The sequence below is a fragment of the Anabrus simplex genome, chromosome 4 (genome assembly GCF_040414725.1).
Source record: "Anabrus simplex isolate iqAnaSimp1 chromosome 4, ASM4041472v1, whole genome shotgun sequence".
In the NCBI taxonomy this organism is placed as follows: Eukaryota; Metazoa; Arthropoda; class Insecta; order Orthoptera; family Tettigoniidae; genus Anabrus; species Anabrus simplex.
The window spans coordinates 182,050,218-182,077,535 of record NC_090268.1 but is presented as its reverse complement, the minus strand read 5'-3'; the positions used below and the strand labels follow the sequence as shown (position 1 = coordinate 182,077,535).

The 27,318-nt window shown below is 40.4% G+C and overlaps 1 long non-coding RNA gene across 1 annotated transcript; it reads left to right on the top strand.

Annotated features, from left to right (window-relative positions):
• The first annotated feature begins 1,205 nt into the window (after positions 1–1,205).
• Positions 1,206–17,515, top strand: LOC136872551 (uncharacterized). The gene is made up of 2 exons (XR_010859949.2): positions 1,206–1,388; positions 17,303–17,515. It is a non-coding gene; the product is annotated as an uncharacterized lncRNA (long non-coding RNA).
• The last annotated feature ends 9,803 nt before the right edge of the window (positions 17,516–27,318 follow it).

Genomic DNA, 27,318 nt, shown 5'->3' with positions numbered 1-27,318 from the left:
ACACTGGTGTACTGATGCGTACCGTTTTGTAAAGAAGGCTTTAGAAATAAAGTTCCTGGAAGTAGTTTCCATGAATTTCTTTGCCAAGTGTCAACTAGAGAATTATGGATTAAAGCAATAAGCAGACAAGGTATGGTACAGTAAATACGCAGGCCCTGTGACGGCAAAAAATAGGTTACTCATTATTATTGCTCCTGTTCTAATGAGAATAATTTCCTTATTCTGTTGTGTAGGTGGTACCAAAGATAAGTTATGGAAGCCTAGTGACCACTCCGTCGAGTGCTGCAATGGCATGTATTGGAGGGTATTTGGTAAGAGTTGTCGAAGACCACATGCCATGCCAATAGTGTGTTGATAAAATTAGTGATATCCAGAGTCCATCTCAACTAATGTCATTAATAAAAATCAAAGACAGAAGTGGTCTCACGTCTCAGCTATCGAAAGCCAAGTTTTGTTTCACTGCTGATGAAACTGGGGCAAGTAAGGGACGAAATCTTATCGGTAACGCTGTGCAGTCCAAAAATAGCACAAACATTAACCGAAATACTGTTGCCACGTATTGCTAAAAATCCTGTTCTATAGTGTGGGAAAAGTGATCATCCTGAGGAACTAAGCAGAATAATACTGCAGAAGTTTCTGCGCCCCTCTGTCACTAACTACGCTAATTGCATGACAGATGAGTATCGCCGAGAATAATTCTCGAGAAGAAAAACAATTTATGAGAAGAAATTATCAAGAAAAATGGTTAAAGTCGTTCCTTTTCACTGAAAATCTACGGTGCGGTAGTTAAAATATCTAGTGCAGACCTTATATCCTTTTAAATGACAGACATATATTGCAACAGTTATGTGTTTTATCTGAAATGAAAATCCCCAGCTGAACTGAGCTCCTAGGGTTAAAAGGTGAACATTTATTAATTTCTACTTCATTCTGCTCAGCAAAGTATATAATATACAGGTAGTATAGTGTAGAGGTACATTTGTGCAGGTTTTAACTCCCGTTAGCAATGATAGTTATTGCTAACGTGAGGTGGTATACTAGCGCTGCAGTGGTCAAGACGCGCACTGCCAGGCGGACACTTTCTGAAGAGAGGACTGCGAGTGATCAGGCTTTGTATTCCGTGAAGGCTAAGATTAAATACCCGTGCACAAGCATACTTTGGCGTAGAGCGATGAATAGATGCATATTGCATATGGATGCGTTTATGTACAACAACAACAAACTGGGTGTTGGGAAGAACCTGTTGGTATTTTGTGGTTTAATATGTGTGATATTGTATTTTACGTGCCATGCCATAACTGGCGCGCTTACGGAACAATTACTGAAGTTTCCTATTATTTGTATAGGAAATGAAATGTGCCCGTTGAACCGTTAGGTTAATGGAAGAGGTTCGTATGCAACTGTGGATATACATGCCATTTCTACTTGCGTGTTTGTTTTACCCTACTACCACCTGATAAGATGCTGGGATAGTCGGCGTAACTAGTGCTTTGCAATTTATTAACTCAATTTTCGTACTGTGTAGAGTTTTAAATGCAGAATCCACTTATTTGTACCGTGCTTTTTGAAATTTCAACTTGAAGTAGCTAGCCTACACCGGTACCGTACTGGTAATTGAATTAAGGACAGTGTTATAATATCTCCTCTCCATATCACCCGACACGTAATTTTAAAACCAATAATGGTATTCCAACCATCTCTGCATTTCTCATCTTCAATTAATGCTTCAGACACATCAACTGGTAGAGTTAACTATCTTTTAACTGCTGAAGTGCATGTTTGTGTCGTATTCTTATGTAGTAGTCATACGATTAACCCTTCTGTTATCAACGTTTTTTTGCACAACTTAATATTGCCAAGGGGTATAAGGCAATTGCACGAAGTTTACTCATGTTTAAAGCGATACTTTATTTATGCAGTAGTATCACAAATTAATTTGGAAGCAACCGTTGTATAAATAGCGGTTGTGTAGTTTTCTATGAATTTGGCCCACAGGTTTCAAATATGAGGAGCTCGTGAATCTCGTCTTTCTGTTTTCATTTCTGGGACATTTAGCACATCTTTCTTCCAGTCTTCATTTTTGATGCTCCGTCTATGGCGACTACATTGGGATCTTGTCTCTTCTTTTCACATCAACCCCAACTGCTTCAGTGGCTCTTAAGACATGCAGATGAAGACAGACTGGGTTTCTTGCACTTCCTTGTATGTGTGGTTTGGCTAAAGTCATGATAAATTCTTGAAAAACTTCCTCTTGTAATATTTTTCTGCAAATCAGGGTATTTTACTGACCACAAAATGTATGTGTTGAGGGCTACAATATAAACTATCTCCATGAAGATTCAACAGGGTCATCGATTGGTTATATGCACACAGGTGTACGGATTTGTCATCATATCTCCTATACCCACCGTACCTGTAGTCTCATAATGATAAACGAGGAAGAGCTTTTTCTCTTAATCGTCCGTATCATTTCCATCATAATGTTGTGCGGACAATAGAATGGGCCTAATTAAGTTACTCTTCTTGGGCACGTACAAAACAAGTGTCATGTATTTAGTAGTAGCCAAGCAATGAAGATTTTTCTTCTTTTTCAGAATTCGGTAGAAATTCTATAAATTTCATATACTGACGTCATAGAAATGACCTGTGTTGATTTATTAGCGGTACTATCGATAAATACTACATAACTAAAGTTATATACAGTTACATTTCCGATCATTTATATCTTATATATTTTTACCGTGTCGACCATGATAACAGAGATATTCATGAATTTGTATTTTTGTTGCTAAGTCCATATCAGCTCTGAGCCTCCGAGTGGTTGCTGAACGCTGGAGGAAATTTCTATGCATCCGGCATCGACAAGTTGGTTGTGCGTTTGCAGAATTGCTAGGAGTCTCTTGGAAACTATGTGGAAAAGTGACGTTACAGTGTATGTCGTTATAGTCGTGTTGCTGTTGTATATGTGGTGTAATAAATGTTCATAACTGGGAAGTGCAACTTATTTTCTGATCTGCCCTCGTACGAATTACAATCTCGAAAAGGTACTGGAGGAATAAAACACCTTCTAGCAAACCTAAGGGCTGGAATGACATACAAGAATAATCGAGAACAACCAAATACTTTAATATGAAATACCGGACAGCTTGCTGTTTTCAGCGAGAAAGTCGATAGTGCTGCTACCTACATGGCTTTGTGTGACCAACTCTTCAATAATATATTGCCATCTGTATGATTCTTGGCGCACTGCTGCATTGTTTATAATGTATCAGTGTTTGTCACTAAATAATTTTACATTGCAGTTATATTCCAAGAAAAGTGTTATGCGCTGAACAAATTACCCAGCAGGATAATGAGCATGGGAACTGATAAGAACCGCAAGTATTAAAAAAAGTAATGACCTCGCATCTATGAGGTTACATTCTATGCCCCTTATATTAAGAAAATCAATCAAATACTCTACTGAAATGTTAGTGGGACGTAAAACCAATAATATTAACAAATATGAAACTCTAGTATACTCAAACTTGAGGGTCCACGTTGGTAAACAGTACCATAAATTTCACAATCGAAAACTTGTGGGCCTGTAGCGTAATGGTTATCACGGTAGTCTAGAAATTGAAAATTGAAGGCCATGAGTTTCTAAACTAGTCACCTTTTTTTACTGGAAGAAAATAATAATAATTTTCTTTACGTCCCACTAAGTACTTTGTGGTTTTCGGAGATGCTGAGGTGCCGGGAAATAGTTCTGCAGGAATTCTTTTACATGCCAGTAAATCTACCTACATGAGGCTGACGTATTTGAGCACTGCCAGATGCCTTACAAAATCCTGCGCTAGGTAATTGAGAAAAGGCTAGAAAGAAGGGGAGAGGGTAGGTGTTAAATATTTCCCCTAGAGGCCGGGTGGATCCTCAAACAAATTCTGCTTTATAATTTTTAAGACATAGCGAAAGGCATGGCTAACATAATGCTAGTTTGGAGGTTTATGAAGGAGGCATTTCATATTTTAAAATTTCATTCTTAATTATTATGATCATTCAATTATTTTAACAAAAATATTTCCAATGAGAGTAGTGCATTCCTTTCAACTGTAGCATAGACAAGTATGCAGTTCGCACTCCACTCAATCCTGTTGAGATAGTTGTCCGGTATTGGTATATTAAAGTATTTGGAATAACCAATATTAGCGTCAAATCCATAGTTTCCGTGATCGCTGAGTTATATTGGGGCACTCTGGATGCTGTTTAAGTACCAGTTCAGCTGCGTAGGCATGGCGAAAAGTGTTGATAAAGAAAATGTCCAAACTTACCAATATTATTTTGATTAACGAGAAGCGCGGCTGTGAGCTTGCATCCGGGAGATAGTAGGTTCGAATCCCACTATCGGCAGCCCTGAGGATGGTTTTCCGTGGTTTCCCATTTTCACACCAGGCAAATGCTGGGGCTGTACCTTAATTGAGGCCACGGCCGCTTCCTTCCAACTCCTAGGCCTTTCCCATCCCATCGTCGCCATAAGACCTATCTGTGTCGGTGCGACGTAAAGCCCCTAGCAAAACAAAGAAAAAAGATTAACGAGAAAGAAAATAGTCTATAGGACTTGAAATTAAACACAGCAATAACTTCTAACCTACAAAATAGTTCTTAATCAGTCAACATCATAATAACAAAATCTACAAAAATTCTCTTAACAAATAATTAACAGGTAATAAAATATCTAAAGGAATATAGCTAGTATACAGTAATACAAAGAAAGCAAGCAGTTTATCATAAGAAATATCCCTGGAGTTCTGACCTCTCAAGAAGTTCCCTTATGTAATAGTTTTAATATAATAAGAATCAGATCGGTCACTCCATTTTATCTTCCGTGTACTTCAGTATTCCCTCTTCCTTCTCTATTACCTTTCATCATCACCACAGTCTTACTCTTCTCCACACTTATTTTCCTTCCATATTCCTCTTATCTTCTGATTCCATACAGTAGGCTAACTTGTTCTTGTACTTATATTTCATATTCTCCCCATATTACTGTGTCGTCTGCACACTTAAATGGATTTCATCCATGACTGTTATGAAGAGTTAGAGGGAATAATACACTTCATTGTTGAAGCCCTATTTCTAAATTGAACCAGTTTCTTTGTTCTGTCTTATTCTTCACACTACTTGCACAATTTTCGTACATGGATTTGATCATTTTTACTTATGCTCCACCTACCTTCTTTTTTTATCAATGCATCCCAGACCAGTTGCCATGGTACATTGCCATAGCCTTTTCAGTATCTATAAATGTCATCCCTAAGCCCTTCCTAAACTCTCACTATGTTTCTTAATGCATTTTTCACACTTAAATTTTAATAAAATTTAAATGATTATTTTAATGTAACATTTGAAAAAATGTCTGAAAGAGCAAATTTTGCTCTACAAAAAGCATAATAAGAACCTTAATTTTTACCAAAAATACATCTATAAAGCTTTCATGTTAAAGAAAAAAGTCACATCTTACTAGTAGCTGAACAACCTGTCCCAGAAGTTGAACAATAGCCACACCATTAGTTGAACAGTACTAAAACATCACTGTCCTCTTCAAAATTCGTCTTCAGTTTTGCCTTCCTACAGACATGCTGTGTAGAAACTGGTACCTAATTCTTCCTTCTGTACCTGTAATATTAGGATCATCTAGTTTTTTAAAAATCTGAGAGATGACCACAACACTGACATCATCTTCATCAGTTCTAAATTTGTAAAGCCATTATTTTCTGCGCACTTTTTATCGATATATTTCTGTCCAGGATGAGGAGTAAGGAGGTAGATCTCGGGGTACCAGTAGTACTGCCAACTGAATGGAAATGAAATCTGAATTGAATCGATAATATGATCGGTTGATATGAATTTTGCTAAACCTTTGTTATCTTAAGTCAACAACTGTGTCACACACACATTATATAACATTTCTCGATGCGTATCTTATTCCTAGAGTGAATTTTATAGTTTGGCTTTGCTGTGTAAATAACAACAGTACTAGTACGTAAAGTGTACGCCAGATGTCGCACAGCGATGCATAAGCGATTGATTCATAGTTTGTGTTTCAAAGGTTGCCAGTACGAATCTCGAAGATTGCCGAGGTCGACCAATTCAGCACTAGGGTGTAAATATATCCAGAAAAGTTGCGCAGATAATACTTGTATTTCATCATTTAGACCTAGAACTTTTTGTATGATGTATATATAGTTGGACGATTTTTTTTTTTTTCCTGGAAAATTCACAAGAACAGTCTCCTTCTTTGTAGATACTTCTGTTTCATTAACACCTTCTTCTTTCTCATTTCCTTCATCTTCAGATGATGGAAGCAGAGTTACATCATCCAGGCTGTCACCACTTTCCACCCATTCCTCACTGGTTTCAGAGTCTGTTTGTTCAATTCTTTTTTGTTTCCTTTTTCTTGCATTTCATTTTTTCAAGAACTGTCTGTGCTTCTTTTTCAGGATTTTTCTAGCTGATTCTTTGGCTTGCAGTTTTCTTTTCTTTAACTGCTTTAATTCCCTCCTTTTGCTGGACCCAATCTAGCCACTTTTTTGATGATGTTGTGTGCGGCAAGTGTTCCTTCTCCCTTCCTCCTTTAGCAGGTGGAGAATCTGTTGGCCAAGTGACATGATTGCCAAATGAAGGACTAATCCTTGACTTCTTTACTTAAAAGACCTGATGAGCATTTTTAACCTCTGTAGTCCTATTCTTTACAGGAGTTAATGTTACTCTTGGGCATGGCTCTAGCTCATAGTCAGTATTCTGCAAATCTGCATTGCTTGCTAGGCTCATTCTTGGGGCAGTGGAATTGACATTTTCTGCTACTCCAGAAATATCTTAATTTGCAGCAATTTTGTCACTCTGTTCAGTTACAGTGCACTTGTTCCATACATCAAAGGTCCTTCTCACCAGTTTTTTCAGCATCTCTGAACTGTTCAGCTCTACCAGCTTTCATTAAGGATTCGAACATAAGGAGTTGTTCAATCTTGATCTCTGCTGGTTTCACAGACTTCTTGGTCGTCACAGCTGGTGGACTTCACTTGACATACATCTAGCATAGTCAACTGTATAGGTCAAATGGATAAAGCCCACATTTTCTAAATCCATTTCTTATTACATCTGGAGTTGCCTTGTCTCGGAATACTGCTGCTAATAATTTTCCAAGTATGACTTTGTTCACAACTTCATTATTATTCATTTTCTTCCATTCATACACAACATTTTTCCATCCAGACTTAAGGGGTCGAAATGTGCTAACATGTGCAGGGTAGAAGATGTGGGTAGCATTGGGCAAAAGTGCAAATGGCAAAATCTGATTATCTGAACAGTATTTTGCCACATTGTAGGTGGTATGTGATTTGTGGCCATTTACTAGCAGAAGAACTGGGAAGCCAAGGGTAAAAAAAATATTGGCAATGTATTCAAAATAAATAGCCCCTGTCATCCAACCATTTTTAGACCTGGCAATGGGTCCATGTTTTCTGAAATGTCCCTCGGTATTCTTTATAATGGAAAAACTGCCGTTGCAGGAGCAATTTCTCCAGCTGCATTAAAATTAGCCATAACTGTAATAGCTTCTTTTTCATTTCCAGTCTTTATTTCATATAAATTGTTGAATGATATTGATCCAAGAACTCGTCCTGTCTTTGGACATGTCCGAGCTTTCATCTGCGTTGGAAATCCTACTTGGATTATCCAAGAATGTCCAAAGCATTTTCACTACTTTCACTACTTTCTTCCAGGAGTACCATCTTCTTTAACTACATCGGCAACAGTCTCCATTAATGTTTGTAGTTTCACAGAAAAAGCTTTCTTGGCATAGGTATGAATCCATCTCACCAGTAAACTTTCTTCCTTCTTAGAAAGAATAGTGTGGGGCCCCATTTTACGTATCATGGAACTTTGCCACTTACTTTTTTTATTTTAAAAAATTTTTTTTTTTAACATAGCAATCACACTTTTTTTTTTAAATAACAACTTTTTATTGATACAAATACATGCTTACAAGTTTTACAGTTGGTAGGTTTACATGTCTCCTGGTCTACGGTAAGTCCGTTCCACTTCCACTACCACTTATCAGTTCTGGAACATTCTTACATTGCTATGACATTAATTGATGACCATTAACGACCTGGTCTTGGGTTAAAAAAAAAATAGTTCTTGTGCCTAATCCTTCGCCGCAGTTGGTACACATACAGAATACAACACCAATAATGACATAGATGACAGTACAAATTTAACAAACAATGTCTTAGTAGAAATATAGAAAGTAAAAAATAGTAAAAGGTCTCTTTTTACTTTGGTAACTTGGCACTATTGAAGTTTGTTAGAAAGCATTATTATGTAAGCGTTAGGATGAAAATAAATACAAATAATAAAATAAAATAGCAACACACTCTTTTTGGCTTTACCGAGCTGAAACAGTAGCACAAGTTTCGGAGAATTACGAAAGACATTAAAAATAAATAAGTTACTTAAGTGTTCATGTTGTTTTCAGTAGAGAAGTCTTCCATGATTGAGTACAATAACAGACTATATTCCCCCACATATTTAGCTTTTGGTGACGATAAAACTTGACCAATACCATCTTGAATATCTTGACACAAACTATTGTGTCGAGAGTTCCAAGTTCCAGGAGTTTTTAATACTGTATGCACGTACACTGCAAGCACTAACACGAGCACAGATGTAAAATGAGCTGAAGTTGTTCCAAAGGTGGGGCGGACAAGCCATTCCGGTGGTACTTCAAAATGTTGGGATCGAGCAGTCCGTTTGATGATGTACGTCACATATCGCCAAGCTTGCGTAACACGGGCACAATCATGCAGACGGTGGAGAAGAGTGTCTTCTCCTCTGCGACACACGGTACATAGTGAACTTTCTGCCATACGAATATTATACAGTTTACTATTTGTCGGCACAATATCATGAACAACTATATACCACTTTGCTTGAAGTTCAAGAGGAAGAACCCGATGCGTAATATTCCTCCAGATGCGATTCCAGTTGCATACCAAAATAGACTGCTGAATCCTGGGAGCTACATATTGGCTACGCTGCAGAAACATATAGATGCTTCTCGAGGTCACGTTATTGTTCATAAAAGTTTGTGGTAGATAGCTCATTTCATATTTCAAATATCGTGCATGAGGGGCGAATTTATCTACATCATGGAAAGGGGGAGGGTTAGGCATCTGCTGTAAACTGCACCACTGTTGGAGAAAATTTTGAGAATACGGATGACCTTCACCAATAAGGAATTTTATGTGTCGATTGAGGAATAAGGCTGTCACATGGTTCTGAATATTCTTGAGTCCTAATCCACCAGTAGATCTTGACAGAGTTAAAGTATCACGATTCACCCTTCGGATTGAACCTTGCCATATGTACCATCCTACAGCAGACATTATCTTAATACCGGATACCCGAGGCAGAGGTAGGATTTGACCCATGTAACCCAGTTTACTGATTATGTATATATTGATGTACTGAACTCTTTGCAGTAATGATAAATTCCTGTATTTTTCTCGCTGTAACAGTCCGCGTATCACATTCACTGTTTTGCCCCAGTTACGCTGGATCATTTGGTGAATACTGTTAAAACAACTAAGGCCTAAGATTTTTACCTCGTTCTGAACTGTTGCCCAGTTTAACAAAGGTTTATCACGTATATGGCTTGCTCCTAGTTTTAACAAACACGATTTATGAACGTTCAGCTGTGCACCAGATATATTGCAGTAGTCACTGATAGTTTTTTGGAGATCTTGTGCGTTTGTTCTGCGGTCCGCAATGATAGTGACATCATCAGCAAAGGCAAGGATTTCCATCTTATCTCGGTCGCGTAAACATGCTAAATTACTCAATAGTGGTTCAAGAGATAGCACAAATAATAACATAGATAACGGACATCCTTGTTGTACTCCTGCTTTTATGTTAATTGCCTTAGTAAAAAACCCATTAAATTGGACCTTCGTAGAACCTCCCTGAAGAACATGTTGTAGGATATCAATAAAGCGGTTGTCTAGTCCCATTGCACGTAGAACAGCAGTTAAATAGGTATGATTCACTCTGTCAAACGCGTGATCGAAATCTAAAGATATTAGTTGTTTACACTGTCTTCTGACCCTACAATCACTGATAATGTCTCTTATTGCACATACTGAGTGTATAATGCTCCTACCGGGAGCTCCGCACGATTGGTGTGCTCCTAAAGCATCGGACATAAGGAAGGTCAGTCGCTGTTTAAGACATCGGGTGAGTAACTTGTAATCGAAATTCAGCAGAGTAATTGGTCTGTAATCATCTATACTCTTAGGATTAGGCTTTTTTGGTACCAGTACAATCAATCCCTCTTTTAGGCGACTTATATTTGGTCTTGAATATAACACATCATTTAAAGCTAGCGTAAGGTCTTCCTTGATAACTGGCCAAAATGTCAGGTAGAATTCTCGTCCAAGGCCATCTAATCCAGGGGATTTGTTAGGCAGACTGCGCTGTATGGCTTCATAAATGTCTTCCTCCCGCAATTCTTCAATAAGATAGTCTTGTTGCACATGTGTCAGTCTTCCTCGAACAGAATCAAAAAAGGCGCTGTTGCTGTCAAGAAGAACATCATTCGTTTGTTCATACAATTGTGTAAAGAAATGCTCAATTGTGTTCTTAATGATATTGACATCCCCAGAATACTCACCACTGGATGATGCCAGTTTTGAAATATATTTTTGTTTGCCTCGTTTACTCTCACGAATGAGATGGTACAATGATGACATTTCATCGGTAGTATTCCGATGATCTCGTGCTCGTGTTTTAAGTCCTTCAATCATTTCTCTGTGTAGTTTGAGGAGAAGTGCTCTTGTTTTCTTGATACGAAGATATGTTAATGGGTTCCTGGGATCTTCCCTATAAAGCTGACGTAAACACTTGTAAAAGAATTCGGATTTTTGATTGAGCTGTCGAGTATACTGAGCACTAAACCGTTTCAGAAATTTGATTACATTGGGCTTTGCATAGGATAACCACCACTCAAGTCTCGTTGTATAACGTGAATGATGTTTTCTCCATAGTTGCCACTGCACAGAAAACTGTTCCTGCAGTTCCTCACTGTTGAGAATATTTGCATTTAGTTTCCATACACCCCTTCCCCGAGCTACTCCCAGCTCTGATTGCTTTAATTTACATATATATGCTGCATGGTCCGAAAATTCGACGGGGCACACATCCGCATTCCCAACATGCTCTTGCAGACTTTGACTGACATATATTCGGTCTAATCTCGATGCTCCTTTCGCGCAAAAATATGTATAGCCGGGGTCGGATGATGCTTGTAATTCCCAGGTGTCTATCAGTTTGAGCCCTTTCACTAGAGTTGACAAGGCTATACAATTCTGAAAACTCCCGCTCTGATCTTTAGCATTGATAACTGCATTAAAATCCCCGCCAATAACCATGCGATCTCTATGATTTTTAATTAGATGTACGATATCACTTGTATAGAATTCATGTCGTTCGGCTCTCGCCTGAGAACCAGAAGGTGCATAAATATTTACAATTAGAAGTCCTTTTATGTTGAAACTGATACCACGAGAACTGGGAAGAAAAACGGGAGCTGTATGGGGAATTGTATCTTTTATATATATAGCTGTACCTCTTTTGGTCTCGTTGATATTTACTATTCTTTCATACCCAAATATATGAAGTAAATCATCTGTAGCAACCTCCTGTAACAATGCTATATCAACATCTTGGTCACGAATTAATTTCTTAAGAAGCTGCTGCTTGCTGTCTATCTGGATACAGTTAATGTTTAAGGTCATTATAGTGTACGTCAATAGCATGAGGAATGTAACATTCATCTGGATACCAAACTGAACTGTCGAGCCCTTGGATCTGACAGACATTGCCAAACTACCGTCTCTCACCTATCCTCCCTCCTTGTCTTCGAGGATCCTTTGGGCTGATATAAGGTTGCACTGACTTATGGACGCCATCTTTGGTGGTCGGGGTAGTTTTTAGCTTTTTAACGTTTTTCTCTGGCGGGACAATCTGACTTGAGGGAACTTCGCTAATGTCGTTAAGCAGTGAATGAGGCGAGGGTTCAAGGTCATCTGACCACAGCTGTTTAGGAGTCTCACTATGACCTGTCAAATTTTCGGTTGTGTTACTATCATCAGTATCGAGTTCCATATCTTCCTTCGGAGGACTGCTAGTGTTGGGGTAACTAGAACTATTTAACTTGTCTGCCAACAAACTGGTTACGTCAAAGTCTGTATTTACGAGGTCAGAATTAATAAGTTCGTTTCCTGTCGTAAGTTCAGGGACATTTGTGTTATGGTGGGGTGAGTGTTATTCAACTTGAATGTGATCCGTAGATTGTTCCAGTCCTACAGTTCCGACATGAGCTGGTTGTGTGTCTGTTTCTGGTCCGTGCACATCGACTGAGTTGCCTTGTCCATGTGGCAGGTTATTTGGAAGGGAATGTATCTCTGCTTCCGTTGTGGTAACTTGAACTTCGTGTAGTGTATCTTGTTTATGTCCCCGGCTGGTCTGGTCTTGTTGTGACTCAAGACCGATAACCTGTCGTGAGTCCAGCTTGTCGCTCCTGCCTGTGTTTACAAACGTGTCGCTCGCGAGAGATGGGGCAGTGGAGTGCCCTGCAACTACTTGACTCATAAGCCGACCTACCTGTTTCACCAGTCGAAGTTGCTCCTCGCCTTACCGGGCAATCTTGTCGGAGATGGTCACTACCACGACAATAATAGCATGTTTTTGGTTGTCCTTCATAAAGTACCTGAGCTCGATATCCGTCGATTGTCACTATTGTTGGGATAGCACTTTGTAATTCGATACGCATAGCTCTAATGCCACTAAATACATTAAATGTGTATGTAGAAGACCATTTTTCATTACGTATGTCCCTAACTTTCCCATATTGACTGAAATAAGTTGCCACGCGTTCATTGGCCATTTCAATAGGAAGATTCATTATCCGTACTAGTTTCGTGTCCACATCAGCACATGTGATAATTACCTCCGAAAGTGAACCATTGAATTTCTTTACCTGAGATTTTCCTGCTGTTGAAGTGAGAATGCGCTCCATCAGAAGTTTGCTGGTTAATTTTATGTACACTGCTGTTTCCAAATTGTCCAATTGTATTGCTTCCACTTGGTCAACATTTAATTTTAAAACTGTTTCAATCCACTCATGAATTTCTGCCGGTCCGGGTTTGTTTAGTTTATCAGGAAATGCACATTTTAATGTATTCTTCCTAATATTTAAGCTTGCCATTGTCTTGCACTTTGTACTAATACCACTCGAAACACTCTACCTCACAGTACACAACAGAACAGCGCGTTCGATGTTTACGCTTGCACGTCTCACAGCAAACTCAGACCTGATCGACATTATTGGAGAGTGTGCTCAGAGCAACATTAAAATCTCTATAGATACTTTCTGAAGACTTAATCCTTCATTAAGGGCCTGTACTGCTGCTAACAGTATCCTCAGAGTATCGGAATAACGGTTTTTTACTCTCCTTTAACATTTGTCCTGTTTCAGAGGCATGATCCAGGTGTAAATTTAATCCATCCATTTTGCCTGTCTGTGGAAGGGAAATATTAGAATCTATGAGCTTCCTCTATAAGGTGGCTATTACTGCTTTTGAGGGGTTCCAGTGCTTGAACACACCAATGGTTGAACATCAAAACAAGTGTTCAACTACTGGATCCAAGCAACACAAGCTCATTCTAACCTCAAATTATGATTCTATATACTCTTTACTACCAATATATTTATAATTTACTTTTATAAGATCACTAGCTGTAGTACTCAGCATTGCCGGGGTAGTTATTTAATGTTTTAGATGTTTTAGTGTTATGTCTGAAGTGAATCTTTATAGAATTCCTTATTGAGATGTTTATTAATATTTTACAATCTGTTTTATAGTTTGGGTTATTTAGATGTGTTCATTTTCAAGTTTAGGATTATTTAATTTTTGAGTAAAACTTTGTCCTTGCGGATGCTCGAATTGCCTGGGAAGTATTTGATCCTTTCAAAAAAAATTATCTGATACCTATATGTATAGATATGATGTACACGATTTCAACTGTGATTGAGACTGTCACCTGTCAGCCTTGGGACCCCAAAAGCAGTGGATTCAAAACTAATCTTGGTCATTTTAGACTATTTACGTTTAACCCCATCTCAGCCCCGTCCCAATGGAAGATGAATGTGTACTTAAACGGTATCCAGAACATCGCAATATAGCACAGCGACACATAAACAGTGGATTTGACATTAATATCAGTTATTTTCCATAATTTTTACATGTCATACTCTCCCATTCCCCACCCCCAGTGGGGGTTGGGATGTTTCTTCTCCATAGTTAATTTTTTTTTTCCAGATGGTAAAGCAATATATACATTATAAATATATAATGTATATATTGTATATAGTGTATATATTGGTATGTTTATATTGGTTAAAAAGGTCCCAAACCTTGACCTAAAGGTTGTTTACAGGCTGAAGATGCCCAAAATAATGGGTGAAACATGTACCTGACCAAATAAGTCTACATAAAATCATGTAGAGAATAACCACATTAAACGTGGAAAGTATTGAATAGGTGTTTTTTTATTAAATTATCCTTGATATCTATGCTTAACGTCATCTTCAATACGGAACAATAATGAGAGTTGTTACTTGTCATTTAGTACGCGTCGAAGAGATGTTAAGTACAGAAAAAAAACTGCCAACCGGGCACCAGTGTGATCCGAACCCACAACCTCCCGAGTTAGCGTTGGTAGCTCTACCAATTGAGCTATGATGGCCTAATTCTTTTTTGTTCTGTTGGAAAGGAGATACGCTACAGGTCTGGCTCTATTATCTATTATCTTCGCATACAAAAGTAGCCAAACTCCTATGCAACTTATTTTTTTCCTGCACTGTCTCATCCATGCATAGGAAAGGAATCACTTTCACGGTGTGCAACTGTATTTGTACCATGTACTTACAAGCGCCCGTTTTATGCGATTCCATAAATTTGACGTTCCTCCACCTGCACAATAGATTTGATTGCAAATTTTACAAGTAGCGGATTTTCTACCTGGACTGCTAGTAAAGTACTGCCATGCTTGGGAGGACTTTCATGGCATTATTGCTTCTCTCTTATTACAAATATCGGTAGAAAATATAGCGCAACAACTTTAAAACAAGATATATGTAGTATAAGAAAACACAAATAGAATAGACGTCTCAGTCTGGAGTCTAAACAACAGAATAGTGGTGTTGCGAGTGTAGCCTGGCTGGAAGGTTTACTGAAGCACTCGCAGCGCTATACGGAGTATGCGAGTTGAATTGGTGCTCCGCTGTGACGTCACGTAAACCTGAAGAACCGAGTTACTCTACAGTTCTACTCGCTCCGTCCCCACCACTAATTCTGTCTAATAGGGATGTCTTTATTCCTGCTTCTTTCCTCACCTCCTCATTTCTTAACTTGTCCACAGGTAACAGGCAGCCCTGCCCAGGGAGTGGTGCCCCTCCCTTTGAGAGTCCCAGAGCACACTGACGCAGTGTGTAACATCTGGTAAAGGGTTCCACCTCACGGTAACGAGTGAAGACCTCAACGGCAGCAAGAGTGGAGAATATGATTCGGTACAGTGGAGCTGGCAGAGGAGGCAACTCGTTCCTGTGGGGGTAGTACAGATGGAACCCACTGCCTTGTGGGATGAGGAGGGATTTGCAAAGGCTAAGGGAGTAAACTCGGAAAGAAAATCCTCAATTACGTTAGGCCTAGCGAGCTAGTAAAGGAGTTGCTTTCAAAACACATAGTAGGTAATATATGCACCAAGTCTAGTTGACAGCTATGCTGGAACATATGCACAAACGTCCATAATCTCAGTCATTTGGACATTTTCTTTTCTTCACTCCTCTCGCCTCTCCTGCTGACTGGGGCTGAACTCGGACTAAAACGACATCTGTAGTGTCACTATTCATTTGAGCGATCCCGAAAGCTGGATTTGGCACTATTTTAGATTATTTGTATATCTCACTCACCCCTACCACAAAGGGAGCTGAACTTGGACTTACAAAAAATCCGGAATGTCGCTATTCATCTCGGCGACCCTGAAAACTATGGATTCGACACTATTTTTTTATATCTTGCCCTCAGCTCCTAAGGGTGCTTGGCGTGTCTTACGCCCACACGGTTTGTCTCCTGATATCATGTCATAAATGCGCCAAGTTTGGTGGAAATTGCCCCAGTGGTTTAGGAGTAGAAATAATACATACAAACAATGATATTTATATAGATTATATAGACTCTCCTTTTCTTGCTCGGGGCTCTGAATTGACAATACATGGAAGCAACACAGGTGTGAGGATGGACACATCCGTCGAAGTGCTTAACTGTTCTTGAGCAAGTTGACGGACACATCCGTGAAAGTATGTCTTTGGGTTGAGTTGTTGGTCTAACCATGTCCTCAATTACAGAAAATAAAGGGTCCATACAATCTAAAAAGTTGGAGAACTCTGATGTAGCTGTGGCTGCATATTTCTGAAATGAAAACTCAGAAACACCACTGTGTACATTGAAAGGGGTGAATGACAGGATTATCATCTCCACTTATCCTCACTTAGTCAACCTGTTTTGCACATTTTGGTTATGGAGGCCTGGCGCGAATTTTGTGCCCATCATCACTCTCTGAGTCAGTGGTGATGTATACATTTTCTGACTCATTTACCTTCAACACTTCTTCTTACAAATTTTCTTCTAAATCCTGAAGATCTTCGCTTACACTATCTTCTGAATCACTCTCTAAAACTTTATTAATTAATTTCACTAACTCCTCCTTTTCAGAAACGCGCAAACTGCTAGTTGCCATACTGGCTCCTGACTTGAAGGGAATTTGAAATTTTACTGAGTCACACTATGCACATGATGTGAATGTCAAACAAGGAGAAACTTTAACATACCCTTGTCTCTACCTTCTAGCATACAAAAATCTTTTACTCAAGAGCCATCTGTTACAAACTGGGTGGACTACAGCATTGGCAATCCGTAGGCCAACCTCTTCATCCGAGTTCGTTGGATTGTACAAATAATCTTCAAAGTAACCCCAATATATTTTTCCAGTTTGGCAGTGTGATTGTAAGGTGTACGAAAAGTCCCGTTACTCCTCACCTGACTGTGTACTAAATACCTTTTGAATAATGTTATTGGTTTTTTACATCCCACCCAATAATTTGATGGATTTTTGGAACTGCACTAAATGCTTATTTTTGTTGCAGGTGATTCTGGTTCGTGAAGAAATGGATGATGAATCTAATGACACCTGGACCAATGAATCGTTCTGATTACCAGGTCTAATGAACAATGTTACACCGGAAAATCGTGAGAGAAATGAAAAATGTTTTCAGCATTATATTTAATGTGGTTGCTTCAACAAAACCATCAATATTACTTTGGAATAGGAAGCTATTTTAAAATGGCTCCATGAACGACCAACATCAAGAGTCCATACCCACAGTATCCCCTGCCTGTCGTAAGAAGCACCTGAAAGGGGCCCCAGGGTCTCTCAACTTGGAAGCGTGGGTTGGCGACCAAAGAGCCCTTAGCTGAGTCGTGGTATTCCTTCCACTTACTTGTGCCAGGCTCCTCACTTTCATCTATCCTGTCTGACCTATCTTGGTCAACTCTTGTTCTTTTCTGACTCCGAATGGTATTAGTGCATTCGAGGCCTAGGGAGTCTTTAATTTTCACGCCTTTGCCACCATAGGCAAAACACCATGGGCTTACGTTGCGACACCATGGGCCTGCGTTGCCTGTGATTAGTACACCTATGTGAGGAACACCATGGGTTTGCATTGCCTATGAGTGGCACCATTACGTGAGAAACTCCATAGATCTGTATTACCTCTGCAACGTACAATACTCGAGAGTAGTACCATAATGTGTGGAACACTGTGAGTCTCCGCATCTCTAGATTAGTACCGCAGCATGAGAAATACCATGGTTTTGCTTTACTAATGATAAGTGCCATTATGAGGATCCGTTGACCTGGATTTTGGACCTCTTTAGACAAAAATAATCATCGATTCAGGATTATGCTTTGGAAGCAGTCCCTTTGTCAGTAATGCAATTTTTTTAACGATAGTTTCTGGGAAGGTTTTGCAGGTCGGATCCACACACAGTTTTAAGTTCGTAATCATCGTTCGTCTTCGACTTTTTGAACTGTAGTCAGTGGATCACTTTTGGAATCATTTTTAACTTTCAGTATTGTGAGTTGGATTCACTGTTTGTTCTAAATTCATATTTATCCACCTATTTGTTCTTCATCACGATTTGAATGCTGGTTAATTTTGGACTTTTAAATTTCCATTACATTTCGTCTCATTTTGTACAATTAGGGGCGATGATCTAGATGTTGGGCCCCTTTAAACAACAAGCATTATTATTGTCATCATCATATCTAAGTGTGCTTAGCTATCGTCTAAGCACTAGGTTGATATTCATCACTTTCAACTCTAGTGTTAGAGTTGCTTAGGCTATAATATTATACATTTTGGAAATAAATAAATAAATAATGACACTAGGTTTAAAAGGGAACTGTTTAATACATATTGAACAGTTTTGTTGTATGTAACGCTGAAATTCGTAAAATTCTTTGTCTGGAAATGTTCGTGTTAGTGATTGCTTACTTACAGTACAACTTCTTATCTTTTTCTACACTGTAGTCTCCGGCAACTCTTTTGTTCAAACAACTTTTTATCTTTTTCTACACAATAGTCTCCAGCGATTCCTTTGTTTCTTCACACTCAGATTGGGCTTCATCTAGAGTGTTTTCCTGGTTATCACACTTTTTGAGAAGGTTTTCATAATATTCCAAACTGGTGTTTTCCATCTAATTAGGACCTTAGTGAACTTAAGCAATTTTTTCTGTCAGGGAGTTTTACTTTCTTCACCAGAACTCCAGGAGAAATAAAGTTAGGGTTAATGTCTGCTGCGGTTGCATTAGATTTTGTTAGAAATCTATACATGGACACGTCATGATAGTAAAAGTGCTCACCCTTAATCACGACCTGACCCCCTGTGGGTGGGGGATGCAAATAAAGAATACACCCACGGCATCCCGTGCCTGTCGTAAGAGGCGACTAAAAGGGGCAACCAAGGGATGATTTAATTAGAACTATGAAACTACTTGTGATTAGTACCATCACGCTGGCAACACTATGACTCCCTCTTACTTGTGAGATGTACCGCTATGTTAGGTACACAATAGGTTTGTGATTAGTAGCAGCAGAGAGTGGGTTTACAGTACCTGTGATTAATACCACTATATGCGGAACACCACATGCATACATTGCCTGTGATTAGTACTATTATGTTAGACACGCCACGGGTCTGGGCGTTGCCTGTGATTAGTACCACTATATGAGCGACCCCTTGGGTCTGCGTTGCCTGTGATTAGTAGCCGCTATATGAGGAACACCATGGGAATATCTGCGCCCGTGATTAGTACACCTACGTGAGGAACACCTTGGGTTTGCGTTGGCTATGAGTAGCACCGTTATGTGAGAAACACTATAGGTCTGCGTTACCTGTGCAATGCACAATACTTGTCAGTAGTATCGTAATGTGTGGAACAGTGCGAGGCTACGCTACTTTTGATTAGTACCACAAATAACCATGGTTCTATTTTACTAGCAATAAGTACCATTATGAGGGGCAGTTGACGTGGGTTGTGGACCCTTTTAGAAAACAAGCTTCCTCAATTCGGGATTGTGCTTTGGAAGCAGTCCCTTGGTCAGCAGTACTATTGTTTGTGATAGTTTCTGGGACGGATCCACTGATTGTTTTAAATTCATATCCATTCATTGTTCATCATAACGCTTTTTATTCGGTTCATTGGATGATTTTGAACTTTTAAATTGTCATTACATTTTGTCTCATTTCGTGCCATTAGGTGCCGATGACCTAGATGTTTGGCCCCTTTAAACAACAAGCATCATCATCAATCACGATGTGCTTTTGGTTTTTTTAATCTGTTTTGATAAAAAAACGTTTTTGGATGGAGCGAACTTGAAATGCCATTCATTCACTGGCTTAAATACTGTGTATGCTTCTATTTGCCAGTCACGGAAATCAGTCAGAACCCACATTTACAACAGTTGAAAAACTAGATATGATTTCCACATATTGATCAGGGTTTTCAATTTGCTGCAAAGATTTGAAATTTTCTCATAGTTGGCAAAGATTCTATCTGGTGGCATGAATGAATGTCCGTGAGTTGGGAAAATTATTTCAATATATATGAGAGTCTATGAGAGTTGATGGGGTGTCGAAAAAAAAAAAAAGCCATTTTGAGCACATCGCAAGGATGATTTGGTTTTTATTTTGGCCCCCGCATCCGTGTGCTTAAAGACATGTTGATCATGTGTCTAAATATGGTCTGCCATAGCCAATGTTAAAATTTCAGTTGAAAATATACGCGAAGTAACATTCTTTCACGTTTAAACTATAGTCTTCAGGTTTTTCATTTATATTTTATGTGGTTTTGCTATGTTAAGGCCAGTCGGTTGAACTGGCGTCCGCTTTTATAACGGCAATAATACACGTCACTACAGGCGAAAGAAGAAATAAACTCAACCATTGACTGCTTCTTGTCATTGAATTTAGCTGAAACATGATCTCCTCCTCTGGTTTCTTCCAGTATAAATCCACAATTATGAAAGTTCGTAGTAACAAATTCCATGTGTGACCTTTTGATTTGAAGATATCAAAAAATGAACTTAGAGTTTGCAGATTTTGCTTCTAAGGACAGTTTTGTAATTTCAGTGTTTCTGTGTCGTTTTTGCTACTAAGAGTGTAGTTTTCTTAAAGCATACAGGTCACAGTATGCAGTTTTCTCAAAATACCGATTTCAGAAAAAAGTGGAGATTGCAGCTTTTGCTAGATTGCAGCTTTTGCTTTTGGCCACCTCACTTGTGAGGGGCTGGTGACCTGGATTTTGGCTCCCCTGTTGTTGGGGGCGGTAGGATAACAGCCACGGTATCCCCTGTCTGTCATAAGAGGCTACTGAAATTGGCCCAAAGGGCTCTCAATTCGGGAGTGCGGTTTGGTGACCACGGGGCCCTGAGCTGAGTCCTGCCATTGCTTCCTTTTACTTGTGCCAGGTGCCTCGGTTTCAACTATCCTGCGAAAGGTGGTCACTGGGATTTGCTGCTCAAACGAGAATTGGTGTAAGATGATGTATTTACCACTCCACAACTCGTACATTTTACCATCAGCTCGGCACCAAAACCCCGTATTTTCTCTAGTTTGTACAACCAGACATTTCTCTTGGCATTCAGAACATTTCAAACCCTGAAACAGATGCAGCCAAGTGCTCCGATGAACAAGTATGTACTCATAATGTAGTCTCAATCCAGATTCCGAGCTGTGACTGTCATTGAAATATGGTAGCTTCGTATTACTAACAGATGAAACTTCTGTGTTAGTACTCACTTTATCTGAAATACTGTGCTTTGTATGTACTAAGGGTAGGAGACAAACATTCTCTTGAAAATGGCCAGGTTCTTGTTCAGTTTGCATAGGTTCACTCTTTTCACAGAGGTTACGTCTTTGTTATTTTCTCTTGGCATTCTGAAGGCCTGCCCTCTGAATTCCGGAGTTCTCCATTCGAAAAACACGTGCGAAGAAAGAACTACCACCAACGTTTAGCGAAAATCACATGGAGAAACATACATGAACTTCAAACCCAGTAAACATAACCAACGAAATCAACTCAAATACCATAGAAAAGGAGTTGCTTTACATGTGTTTAAATTCACAAGATATGTTATGTTAACGCTATGACATATAAAATTATCAAAATGATAATTGAAAAGTCAAAATTGAGAGAAAGAAAGACAAATCAGAATTAAAATTATGCACTGAAAATTATTATTGTCTGCAGATACATGTCCTTCGTTTACTATTTGCAAAATTTCAACATCCCAGGCACTAAAGTTTCTAATTTAAAAAATATTTTATTTCACTATACAAATGTACACATTTCATGCTAGTTCACTTTTAACACATGTGATACCCTACGCAGATGCCATGAAGTCCCTTCATACACTTGGAACAGGCAGTTTGTGATCTTTTTACTGGCCCTCGATCTTTTTTGCTGCACACAACGCATCTTTTCATTAATCTGCCATCTAATTTCACCAAACCCTAGGTGGGTTTAGCTTGGGTAAGGCATTGTTTATTAGGTTTTTCTCCGGGATCCACTCCTTTTCTATAGAGTCTATTATGGAGGAAGTGAACTTCAGCTGTGTCGTACCTTTACTAGAAGTATTCTGTTTATAAATAAAGTGTGAATTCAGCACCATTTGCACAAAGATACAAGATACCACCTTCTTCCAAAATCTTAGTGTTCGGCGCTCGTCAAAGTATGTGTACAGCATCATGTCAGATGCGCCAACTCCCCCCATTGAATTGTTATATTCGACTATTACAGCTGCCTTTCTTACTTCAACCTTCTGGGCTCGATGCCTCTTGACTGTTCTAGTGTGTGCTGTGCAGGATGTAGACAAAGGAAGAACTGGATTTTTCTGTGATTTTCTTTTTTCCGGTGCCCAGCCAGAACCTCATTACTCCGAAAATACTTCTCATGTCCTACACCAAATTTTTCCTTCAGCTCCTGTGGAATATCTTTTCTGTTGCATCTGAGAGTGCCTGTTACGTAAGTACCATTTTCAAAGAGGTACTTGGCCAAAGGCATCCTGGTAAAAAAAAAAAATGTCAATAATAAAAGTGGTAGCCTTTCTTCAAAGAGTTTCCTATAGTCAGTAATGTATGAACTACTACATGTCCCAAGCCGAACTTCCTAATTTTCTCTTTGTCAACATCACTCTGTAGCAATAAAACTCCAGGCAGTAAGTGATAACAGAGTCACAAATCATCCAAAACTTAATGCCCCACCTGTGATGCTTCTTATTAGGGTGGTACTGCATCAGACATGAATGGCATTTTGTGCCCACTAATTATTCATCTACACTTTATTGCTGATGAGGTGTGTAGTGAAACCGGAACAGTATATTGGCATGGTCAACTACTGGCTGAAAACTTGCACATGGATCACATTTAGGGTGGCCAGGTAGAAAGATGATACATCAGATAGGCTTAGTTTTCCTCCAAACCACTGGTCCTGCGATGTGTGCGTGATTCTATACAAGACTTATCTGATGTGGCCTCCACATCAGATAGGCCATCAAGATCTTGCTGTTTTTCCCTTCCGAAACCCTGATATTTCTGCGTTGGGGCGGGCTTCTACAAAAGACTGTTTGATGTGGCCTCAACATCAGATAGGCCACCAGGATCTTCCTTTTTTTGGTCTGAACCCCCGATGTACTTGCGATGGGGCGGGCTTCTACACCAGACTTCTCGGATAGGCAGCCAAGATCTTGCATTTTTTCCTCCGAACCCCTGACGTTCCTACGTTGGGGCGGGCTTCTACAAAAGAGTATTTGATGTGGTTTCAACATCAGAGGCCACCAAGATCTTGCTATTTTTCCCTTCAGAAACCCTGATATTTCTGCAATGGGGAGGGCATTTACACAATACTTATCTGATGTGGCCTCAACATCAGATAGGCCACCAAGATCTTGCTTTTTTCCCGTTCCGAAACCGTGAGATTTATGCGATGGGGCCGGCTTCTGCACAAGTCTTATCTGATGTGGCCTCAACATCAGATAGGCCACCAGAGTTTGCTTTTATATCCTCCGAACCCCTAACAATTCTGCAGTTATGACTACACAAGTCATATCTGATGTGACCGCAACGTCAGATAGGCCACAAAGATCTTGCTATTTTCCCCTTCCGAAACATGATATTTTTGCAATAGGGAGGGCTTCTACAAAAGACTTATCTGATGTGGCTTCAACATCAGATAGGCCACGACGATCTTCCTTATTTTTCGGAGGCACCGCTGTTATTCTTGGAATGGGACGGCCTTATACACAAGACTTATCTCATGTGGCCTCAACATTAGATATACCACCAAGATCTTCCTTTTATTTGGTCCGAACCCCGGATGTTCCTGCGTGGGGGCAGGCTTCTACACAAGACTTTTCGGATAGGCCGCCAAGATCTTGAAATTTTTTCCTCCGAACCCCTGACATTCCTGCGTTGGGGTGGGCTTCTACAAAAGACTATTTGATGTGGCCTCAACATCAGATAGGCCACCAAGATCTTGCTACTTTTCCCTTCCGGAACCCTGATATTTCTGCGATTGGGCGGGCTTCTACACAAGACTTATCTGGTGTGGCCTCAACATCAGATAGGCCACGAAGATCTTGCCTTTTTTTCGTAGGCAAGGCTGATATTCTTGCAACGGGGCGGACTTCTACACAAGACTTATCTGATGTGGCCTCAACATCAAATAGGCCACGAAGATCTTGCTTTTTTCGTAGGCACGGCTGATATTCTTGCAATGGGGCGGGCGTATACACAAGACTTATCTGATGTGACCTCAACATCAGATAGGCCACAAGATTTTGCTTTTATATCCTCCCAGACCCTGACGTTCTTACGAAGGGGTGGGCTTCTACACAAGACATACTTGCTGTGACCTCAACATCAGATTGGCGACCAAGATCTTGTATTTTTTCTCTCCGAAATTCTGACGTTCCTGCGATGGGGCCGACTTCTACACGTCTTATCTGATGTGGCCTCAACGTCAGATAGGCCACCAAGATCTTGCTTTTTTATACTCCGACCCCCTGACGTTGCCGCGATGGGGCGGGCTTCTGCAGAACACTCACCTGATGTGGCCTCAACATCAGACAGGCCACGAAGATCTTGCTTTTATATCTTCCGAGACGCTGACGTTCTTGCGATGGCGTGGGCTTCTACACAAGACTTACCTGATTTGACCTCAACATCAGATTGGCGTCAAGATCTAGTATTTTTCTCTCCGAAGCCCTGACGTTCCTGCGATGGGGCCGGCTTCTACACGTCTTATCTGATGTGGCCTCAATATCAGATAGGACACCAAGATCTTGCTTTTTTATGCTCCGATCCCCTGACGTTGCTGCGATGGGGCGGGCTTCTACACAACACTTACCTGATGTGGCCTCAACATCAGATAGGCCACCGAGATCTTGCTTTTATATCTTCCGAGACCCTGACGTTCTTGCGATGGGGTGGGCTTCTACACAAGACTTACCTGATTTGACCTCAACATCAGATTAGCGTCAAGATCTAGTATTCTTCTCTCCGAAGCCCTGACGTTCCTGCGATGGGGCCGGCTTCTACACAAGTCTTATCTGATGTGGCCTCAACATCAGGTAGGCCACCAAGATCTTGCTATTTTTCCCTTCCGACACCCTGATATTTCTGCGATGGGACGGTCTTCTCCACAAGACTTCTCTGATGTGGCCTCAACATCAGATAGGCCACGAAGATCTTGCTTTTTTCCGTAGGCACCGCTGATATTCTTGCAGTGGGGGCGGGCTTGTAGACAAGACTCATCTCATATGGCCTCAACATGAGATAGGCCACCCAGATCTTCTCTTTTTATTTTGGTCCGAACCCCTGATGTTCCTGCGATGTCGCGGGCTTCTACACAAGACTACTCAGATAGGCCGCCAATATCTTGCATTTTTCCTCCGAATCCCTGACGTTCCTGCGTTGGGGTCGGCTTCTACAAAGGATTATTCTATGTGGCCTCAACATCAGATAGGCCCCCAAGATCATGCATCTTCTTCCTCCGAACCTTTGACGTTTCTGCTGTGGGGCCGGCTTCTGCACAAGTCATATCTGATGTGGCCTCAACATCAGATAGTTCACCAAGATCTTCCTTTCTTTGGTCCGAACCCCTGATGTTCCTGCGATGGGGCGGGCTTCTACAAAAGAGTATTTGATGTGGCCTCAACATCAGAGGCCACCAAGATCTTGCAATTTTTCCCTTCCGGAACCCTGATATTTCTGCGATTGGGCGGGCTTCTACACAAGACTTATCTGATGTGGCCTCAACATCAAATAGGCCACGAAGATCTAGCTTTTTTCGTAGGCACGGCCGATATTCTTGCAATATGGCGGGCTTATACACTAGGCTTATCAGATATGACCTCAACATTAGATAGGCCACAAGATTTTGCATTTATATCCTTCCAGACCCTGACGTTCTTGCGAAGGGGTGGGCTTCTACACAAGACATACTTGCTGTGACCTCAACATCGGATTGGCGACCAAGATCTTGTATTTTTTTCTCTCCGAAACTGACGTTCCTGCGATGGGGCCGACTTCCACACAAGTCTTATCTGATGTGGCCGCAACGTCAGATAGGCCACGAAGATCTTGCTTTTTTTCGTAGTCAAAGCTGATATTCTTGCAATGGGGTGGACTTATACACGAGACTTACCTGATGTGGCCTCAACATCAGATAGGCCACCAAGATCTTCCTTTTTTTGGTCTGAACCCCTGATGTTCCTGCACTGGGGCGGTCTTCTAAACAAGCTTCTGGGATTGGCAGCCAAAATCTTACAATTTTCCTCCGACGTCTGACGCTCCTGCGATGGAGCGGGCTTCTACAAAGGATTATTATATGTGGCCTCAACATCAGATAGGCCACCAAGATCTTGCTATTTTTCCCTTCTGAAAACCTGATATTTCTGCAATGGGGAGGGCTTCTACACAAGACTTCTCTGATGTGGCCTCAACATCAATACGCCCACGAAGATTTTGCTTTTATCCTAGGCACCGCTGCTATTCTTGCAATGGTGCGGGCTTATACACAAGACTCATCTGATGTGGCCTCAACATCAGATAGGCCACCAAGATCTTGCTATTTTTCCCTTCCGAAACCCAGATATTTCTTTTTCCTAGGCACCCTTATTCTTTGAATGGGGCGGGCTTATACACCGGACTCATCTCATGTGGCCTCAACATCAGATAGGCCACCAAGATCTCCCCTGATGTTCCTGCGATGTCGCGGGCTTCTACACAAGACTACTCAGATAGGCCGCCAATATCTTGCATTTTTTCCTCCGAATCTCTGACGTTCCTGCGTTGGGGTCGGCTTCTACAAAGGATTATTGTATGTGGCCTCAACATCAGATAGGCCCCCAAGATCATGCATTTTTTCCTCCGAACCCTTGACGTTTCTGCTGTGGGGCCGGCTTCTGCACAAGTCATATCTGATGTGGCTTCAACATCAGATAGGTCACCAAGATCTTCCTTTTCTTGGTCCGAACCCCTGATGTTCCTGCGATGTCGCGGGCTTCTACACAAGACTACTCAGATAGGCCGCCAATAT